Below are 9,308 nucleotides of genomic sequence, written 5' to 3'. Positions count from 1 at the left end.
AAAGCATTTGATTTTTTAAATTAAACAAAAACATCAGAAAAGCAAGCAAGTCAAAGAAAGTTGTTTGATTATGCATATTACATGCAAACTCAATTATCATGATTGAGTAGCAAGTGACATATTGGTGTCACAGAAGCATGTCAAACTGGATGCGAGCGCCACACATTGACTGTTCAGTAGGGTGTATGGTCACCCAAGACTGCCAAACCACACTGACAGCGATGGGACACGGACAGGATCAGACTGTCCAGCAGTTCTTGTGGGATCCTCTGCCACTCCTGCTCCAGGACAACTTCCAGCTCAAGAAGTGTGTGGGAGGCACTGGACGGTTTGCCACACATCTTCTCAGTGCATCCCAAGCCTGTTCAATAGGATTCAGGTCTGGAGAACATGAAGGCCAGTCCAAGCATTCGATTCCTGCCTCCTGAAGCATGTTGATGATGAGATGTGCACGGTGGGGCCTTGCATTATCGTCCATGAAAAGAAGGTTGTTTCCAGCTGCTCCAGCATAAGGTATCACTATAGGGTGCAGGACCTCATCTTGATATCTGACAGGAGTCAGTGATCCATTTCTGATGATGTGGAGGTTGGTATGACCACCAATGCTGATGTCATCCCACATCATGATGGCACCACCAAAGGATTCCATTTCTCGTGTGAAACGTAGATTCTCCCGTGTTCCTCGTTCATGACAGATCAAGACACGATGATTGTCAGGCTGCAGACTGAACCGTGACTCATCAGAGAAGAGGACAGTTGACCACTCATCATGGGTCCAATGACAATGCTCATTAGCCCACCTTCTATGGGTTCTACGGTGCTCAGCAGATAATGGAATGCATACCATTGGTCGTCAGGCATGCAGTCCAACACGATGGAGCCAGTTTGTATGGTCTGGGTGTGGATCCAGTTTCGTATGGACTGGGTCTAGAGGCAGCAAGAAACTGTCCTTGCAGCTCTGTTGCATTGCTGCACCTGTCTCTTCTTGCCAATAAGTAGCGGTCATTTCTTGTTGTTGTGGCAGATGAGCGACCCTGCCCTTGTCTTCTTTGTACCGTGCCAGTCTCTTGAAAGCAATTCCAGTCTGCTAGTCACGCTTTGGGATGTTCCAAGTGCTGTTGCCACTGTCGTCTGTGTTTGACCAGCTTCAAGACATCCTGTGGCTCTCCAGGCTCCACATTCAGGCAAATCGTGTTGCAGGGGCATTGCAAGGGCTGGGGAATTGCAGGATGTGCACTTTCAAGATCAGGGAATGTGCAGACACTCCAGTACTTTCAGCCTTTTGTATAGGGCATTTTCACCAATAAAATAAAAATTGGTTTTGCATCTCATTTGCATAACCAAACTGTCTTTGACTTGTCATTTGCTTTTCTGATGTTCTTGTTTAATAAAAAAAAATCAAATGATTCTTTTTATCACTTCATATTCACTTTGAAACATCCTCTAATTTTTGTGAGCAGTATCTTCTGCTTTTTCTTACATGCTTGTCTGGAACTGTTCTTTTGTGAGTGATGTCATTTAAAATGTCATGCACTAATGTTTTTTCTCTCCATGGTTTATACTTACATTTATCTGTCATCGTGTCTCATGTAATATTTAAAAACTAGAAACTTATTTGTTGTTTCATATTAATAGGCAAATATAGAAACTTTTCTGTTCTTAATACCATTTTGATAACCTAGAAATATTCTCTTAAAAGTCAAAGATAGCTTTTTTTTTAAGTGAGAGGAGGCAAGACAGAGAGACAGACTCCCGCAGGTGCCTTAACTAGTACCCACCCAGAGAGCTCCCTACTGGGGGGGGGGGATGCTCTGCCCATCTTGGGCCATTACTCAGCAACAGAGTTATTTTTAGTACCCGAGACAGAGGGTCCAGGGAGTCATCCTCAGCCCTAGGGGCCAACTCGCTATAACAAATCAAGCCATCGCTGTGGGAGCAGGGAGGAGAGGAGAGGGGAGAGAGAGAGAGAGAAAGAAAGGGGAGGGGTGGTCACTTCTCTTGTGTGCCCTGACCAGGAAAGGAACCTGGGAAATCCACATGCCCAGCTGGTCCAACGTTTTACCACTGAGAAAACTGTCCAAGGCCACAACCTTTTTGATAAAAAAGATACAGACCCCCCAAATAAAAGAGATACAAGCTCATACCATAAAAAAAGATGTAAGGAAAGTCAAGCCACTGACTGAAAATTTTCACAAATGTAAATTTAAACCCATTATGTTAACCTGTTTGTGCATATTCCCTATTCAAAGGCATGTGGGCAAAAAAAAAAAAATGTACTTGTCCTTACTTGATAAATAGGTATAAGAAAATCCTGTGTAATTAACATGAAGAACAAGATAATGAAGAGAATTCATTACCAAGATTAATTGATAACACCGACAGAAAAATGGCTATTCATCAAGCTGGAGGCATCAAAATTCCAACAATAGAATCACAATGAAATTATGCTACACTAATTGCAGAGCATATATGAATGTGCTGCATGCCAGTTTTAAATCTCGTTACTTCAATATGCTAAATTAACTGCACAAAGCATATAAGAAAAGAGTGCCTTACATTTGTTCAGCACTTAACTGTTTTAGAAAATGTCATTATGTGAACCTTCATTTTTAATATTGATCCTTGCCAGAAAGCTATTCAGAAAGTATATGGAGGATTAGCCCTTTGAAACTGATAAAGCCACTCAGGGAATTCACATGATGTCACAAGGTCACAAAGCTACCATGTAGCTGTGGTGAAGCTCAAAGTCAGCTATCCAGATAGCCTATTGATTCTTCCGTTATGCCTGCTGTCAGAGCTGAGACCTAGGCACAACACACCTCAGGCCACGCCTTGTCTGGAACACAGTTCCTTCATCTACACAGTGGGAATGATAGTACCTCAGCCATAAAATTGTTGAATGGACTAAATGAGATAATATGAGTAAAATACTTCATACATGCCTACAAAGTACTTAATGGATATTTATACCTGCATTTATTTCTTTCATTTTAAATTCCCATCCTCGCACTCTTCTCCCCTTTGATAACCAGCAGCTTGTTCCCTGTATCTATTTTGTTTTGTTTATTCATTTGTTGTTGCTGTTTACAGATTCCACATTTAAGTGAAATAATACAATAACTGTTCTTCTCTGACTTATTTTACTTAGTATAATACTGTCTAAATCTATGTTGTTGCAGATGGATTTCACTCTTTTCATTTCTGAATAATATTCCCCTGCATATATGCACTGCTTCTTTACCCATTCATGTGGAGACGTGGGATGTGTTCATATCTTTGCTATTGAAATCATGCTGTAATCAACACAGGCATGCATATATCTTTTGAATCAGTGCTTTCTTTGGATAAATACCCAGAAGTGGAATTGCCGAGTGGTACAGCAGCTCTATATTTAAGTTTTTGAAGAGTCTCTATACTGTTTTCCATAGTGACTACACTATACAAATATTGATCGACTTATGACCTATGCAACTTACGACCATTCGACTTTACGACCACAATCGCTAGCCACGACTGCTCCGCGTCTGGCAGCACAAGCATTGCCCAGCTAGGCATACAACAGTGCTGGCCAGTAAAATGTTTCATACATGTTTATATATTTTGATATGTTTTGCAATTGGGAAAAATGTTTCCTATGGTATTTTTTACACCTGTATTTTGTATTTTTGTATGCACCTGTATTTTGTAATTTTGTATGTTTTGCGAATATTAAACCAGTTGTACTGGTAATGCAGTGTTTACTTAAACCTGACGAATGTAAAAATAAGAAACAAAATGGTGTCGAGATGATACAAATGGCATAAAATGAAGATTATGACATATAATAATGAAAGAAAATTATGATAAAATATGACTTAAAGATTTTTATAACATCATTTCACAGTACTATACATATAGCCTACTCAACTTATGACCAAATCGTGTTACAACTGGTCTGTCAGAACCAATTGTGGTCGTAAGTTGAGCACTAGCTGTACATGCATTTATTTCAACAAGCCATGATGAAAGTGGGCAGGTTACCTAGATAACAAGTAAAGGTTAAGAAAACTTTTCAGTAGGCTGTAGCTATGTTGAATTGGAATATAATAGAAAAACAAACTTATTGATGTTCAATAGAAAGGTAATGACTTAAAATAAATGAGCAATATTTTTCAGACCAATTACAGATTGGGCTACTCCCAAAGAAGAAATCTCCCATCACCGTTCACAGCAGGCTGGCTAGTAGAAGCAGAAGCTTGCTTTCTAATAGTAATTTTTAAATGCTGTTAGCACTGAGGCTTGGTTTAGCAGTAGTTTCCAAATAGCTGTGGGATGGAGAGGAACTTGCCAGAACAATGAAAGAAAAAACACTCAAGTGCAATGCTGATTCCACGGGGTCCAAGAGAGAAACTCAGGAGCCAGGAATGGCCGAAGCTCCTTCAGATTTGTGTAGAACCAGGCTTTCCAGTGAAACACATGTTGGCACACTCACACCTCTGCCACGTTCCACCCGCGTGGTATGGAAGGCTGAGCAGCTGTCAACAGCCTCGCAGTGAGATCGTCCTATCTCATCGACTTAAGAGTGCCTCGTTCTGTTAGTTCACCTAAAAGAGTACGATTGCTGTATGAAGTAGTTGTATCACATACAACAGACTTACAGGAATTCATCCACAGAGGCAAGAGAAAGGGGCAAAGTGACACAATGCCCATGGCTCTGTGATTCAATCTACTCAGTGGGTGTGTGTCCTGCAAGAAATGTCAAATATGAGCTGTGGATCTGCTGTTGCCTCAGGTGGGATCAGTTCCCACGAATCTCTTACATGTTAGCATCTCATGTGTTTAATGAGCATCTGACATTAAAAACAGATACTCTTCATGCGACAACCACTTCAACTGGTGCTGAACCGAAGAAAAAACAATGGAGGAATAATGGGCTTGCTGAGAAATGGACTGTTGTTCTCCAATGTAGTTGATTCACTTCTTACTCTGCACCCCAAGATGAGCACTCCTGTGTGGGTCACCTTTGTGCCCCCCTACAACAGGACTATGTAGTATTTCCATAAACAGTTAGCACAAACCATGACACATCATACTCATTTAATAAGTGACAGTTTTAAGAGTGAATGAATTAAATTAATTTCAGTAGACACTTACTGGCATTGCCCTTGTGCCAGGCACAGAGTTATATTTGGGATAGGGAGATGAGTAATGTATCATGGCTGTCCTCAAAGAATGCAAAGATGAGTTTGAAAGCCAGACCAGGAAACTGACAGTTAGATCCTGGGTCTAAAGATGTCTCACAGAGAATGATCAGGGCAGGGTTCGCAATGCAAGCTGCTGGCACAGGAGAGGCTTCCTGGACAGGTGATGCTGCAGGAAACGAAGGGAAGGGCAGAGCAGGAACACAGGTAGAAAAGAACAGCCAGGATGAAGGCAGGGCTGCCCAACCTGGTTTATTCAGCACCTACAGGCTGATGGGTAGTAGTCCTGGGATGGTGCAGCCAGGGAGAGTGGCAGGGCGGGGCCCAGGGACTTGGTTCTTTCGCTTATTCCATCTTTATCCAGCTGGGTAAAGGCAAACCTTGAAAGGAGCCTCCCTTGGAGGGCAGAGAAGGAGTGACAGGAGGGAGCAAGGGACAGAGAAGAGTGTGTGAATGAACAGGCATATAGGGAGGGTCATGCATGGGTGGTAGGAGCATGAGATAGTGAGAGCAAGAAAGAAAAGCAGTGATGTGCGGGGAGAGAAGCAGAGAGAAAGGGAGAGAGGAGTTTGAGTGAGACCAACAAAGCAACTGGGATTTTTACAAGAAGAGCCACAAGACACAGGTGCACAGGCTGCTTAACTCAGGGAAGAGGGCTACTCAGGATGAATGTGCACCAAGCATCCAGAGGAAATCACCAGCAGGGGGTGGGCAGACTGCGTCTTCCAGACATGATGCCATTCTCTCCCACCATAAAGTCATTTGCTGCAGCCTGCACTTTAATGGAAGTCTGATTTAAGGCTCGACTTTTGGCCCATTTCTATAATTAACTACTGTAATCTGCAATCTCAAACTGAGAATGAAATTAAGACAGTTTGAAAATGAAAGCACTGTGACATCATCATTATTTAGCATTTACAAAGCATGTCAGATTTCCACGTGTGTCTGTCTCTCAGTCCATTCATGATCACAACCACTCATGGCCATTCCATGGCAACATCAATAGCAATTTTAATAGTCTTTTTTTTTTTTCTTGATGAAGAGAATGTTAAAACAAAGTCTGTGCTGGTTGATCTGAGTCCCCAGAAACCCCGGAAGATCCGAGTGCTTTGGGAACAGAGCTCCTCCAAAGTCAGGGGTGAGAAGCACAACGGCTGCTATTTGTTTCTCAAAAGTGAAGATCACCTAGAAGGCTGGCTGGGCGGCAGGCACCCTGCGCACACCCCAGCCCCGGGCCGGCTGGGCGCCAGGCACCCTGCGCACACCCCAGCCCCGGGCCGGCTGGGCGCCAGGCACCCTGCGCACACCCCAGCCCCGGGCCGGCTGGGCGCCAGGCACCCTGCGCACACCCCAGCCCCGGGCCGGCTGGGCGCCAGGCACCCTGCGCACACCCCAGCCCCGGGCCGGCTGGGCGGCAGGCACCCTGCGCACACCCCAGCCCCGGGCCGGCTGGGCGCCAGGCACCCTGCGCACACCCCAGCCCCGGGCCGGCTGGGCGCCAGGCACCCTGCGCACACCCCAGACCCAGGCCGGCTGGGCGGCAGCCGTGGATGGCGGGGCAGGGGAGCGCAGCACCAGAGCAGCTGTTCCTGTCGGGGTGTGTGCTCGGCTTTGCACCCTCTGCACTCCTGCTGCTGATTTCAGTCCACAGTTGAAGAATGGAATTCAGAAAAAGAAAAGCAACAACTGACTTTGATATTTAGCAAAGTCCTCTCAATCTCAAATAAACAAACTGATAAAAATCATGACTAAAATCTTTTTTGGGGAACACAATCATTTTCAATATCTGATGAGCATTAGAAAACCCTAGTCAGATAAATTTAAATGCACATTTTTAAAAATGTAATTTTAGCTAAGTCCCATGAGTAATCTAAGAATTTGGCCTCAAATGCAGATAATGGCAAAGGGTAAGATACAGCATATGCAAATAGGGTAGGAGATATGCTACAGGGGAATTGCGAATGCTTTTAATTATTTACAAAATTTTGTTTGAACATGTACTTTTCTGAAAAAAGTGTCCATAAATCTCTGAGAAAATATTTTAATCAATAATAATCACAAATACAACCCCAGCTAACGTTTACTAGACATTTGGCAGGTAGTAGGTGGTATTCTAGTATTTTTTATGTATTGTCAGGTTTAATACATAAAACAGTATTATCTCTATTTTACAGATAAGGAAACTGAGAGAAGATCTGGAGAATCACTAGGGCTATAGCTTTGTCTATTGTCAAATGTCATTCAGATCTAGTGACAACGTGTAATACATACTGTGCTTAATGTTTTCTCATTCATTACCACAGTACTGCCACAAACAAGTGGCGTAAGTATTACCTGTCCTATCCCATTTTACAGATGAGAAAACTGAGGCTCAGAGAGGTCAAAAACACCTTGCATCAAATCATATAGTCTATTGTCAGGATCATTCAGTTCTTTTTCTTCAACATTATCTGGACTCTATTATGAAATGCAAATACTGCTAGATTGCTCAAAAAGAGTGAGTACTTTATGTAAAACATAGTCTTGAGGGCCTATTCTGTGCTAGGTACTTTTTAACCATGTGTGTGGTCAGTAGCTAAGCTGGCAAGAAAGATTTTTAGGAAATAGACACAAATGTTCTATTTGTAAAATTGCAAACTGTGATAATAGTTATGAAAGGTAGGGAAACGCTGGAACTCAGATCATAGGACAGGATCCATGTTACACTGGCTGGTTTGGAAGGGCCTTTTGTAGGGAGTGACACTTAAACTAGAACTGAAAGGACAGTCAGGAAGAGGCCAACTAGATTGACAGAAGAACAAAGAGTGAGATCCTTGAGACAAGAAGATACCACATGCAAAGGTCTGGGGCAGAAAAGAACTCGGTGCAGTTGAGAAACTGAACAGAATCCAGAATAGCAGGAGCCTGTGCTTGAGAAGGGCAGGGTGGAAAATGAGACAGCCCACCCCTGGAGGGGCCATATCATGCAGAGTCTTATACAAGCTGGCTCTCAGCCGGGAGAGGAGTCTGAGAAGCCTTTGGACTGAAGAAACCTACAAAGACTTGAGGGAGCCCAGGAAGGGAATGACATTTATTGCATGTTCACAATGTATTGACACCAAGTCTGTAGGACAGGTTTTACAACCTCCATTTTGTGGACAGACCAAGGCTCAGAGAGTGTAGGGCTTCCCAGCTGTCACGCAGCCACAGTGCAAACCGAGGTCTGTCTCCGCACGCCACATGCAGGACGTCCCGGAGCAGTGCAGTCTTAGGGCTGCCAGACACACACTGGGGTGGGCAGACTCTCGGTTAAGGAAGAGTCAGTAAATGCTTTAGCATTATGAGCCAGTCTCTGTCACAATACTAGCTTCTGCTCTGCAGCATCAGAGCAGCCACAGTGTGTAAATGAGTAAGTGTGTCTGGGTTCCAGCAGAACTGGATTTACAGAAACAAGTGGTGGGCCAGATTTGGCCCATAGGCCGTAACTTGCCAACGCCTGACACTGACAGAATGTGGTTCATGCTTACCCTCAAGTTCATTGCACCAGCACCTCCGCCACTTTGCAACATTAATATTTCTTTGATTGCACTTTCAAGTTCTAAGTTCTTTGCCTTTGTTCAGCCATTTTCTTGCCATCACTGACAGGAAGGTACCCAGTCTGTAATGAAGGCTGATTAAATACGTCCATGCCGATTTTAATGTCATTCCTTGGAAACAAAACCTGTACCTTTAACAAGTTCATAATGACTTGAAAGGCTTCACTCTATTCTCCTTCACTCCCTAACATTGGGTGGAAGGGAGCACACTGAAAGACTTCAGCAATAAGCCAGCCATTCTGCAACAGTTATTGCTAATGGTAAGTACTGTTCTGCATTTAAAATACACTGTAGCACGCACATGAAGCACAGTAAGTGAAAACTATTGGGTTTGTCTCTGCTTATCCCAATTCAGCATGGGAATTTAATCCTATTGTAGTAGGAATGGCTGATAAAAAAAATCAAGCAAACATGTTTATACTCAGCAAGATAAAGACTTTTTAAAATCATGAGTGATTTTAATTCTGAATGTTGTTCTCCTTGTTTAAGCGTATGCTTTTTGGAACTGTTTTTCTCATTTTTGGTGTTTTAATTTTCCTGCTGCATTCTAATC

The sequence above is a fragment of the Saccopteryx leptura genome, chromosome 10, assembly GCF_036850995.1.
Source record: "Saccopteryx leptura isolate mSacLep1 chromosome 10, mSacLep1_pri_phased_curated, whole genome shotgun sequence".
NCBI classification, from domain to species: Eukaryota; Metazoa; Chordata; class Mammalia; order Chiroptera; family Emballonuridae; genus Saccopteryx; species Saccopteryx leptura.
The sequence above is the reverse complement of the archived record's forward strand: the minus strand, read 5'-3'. Positions refer to the sequence as shown.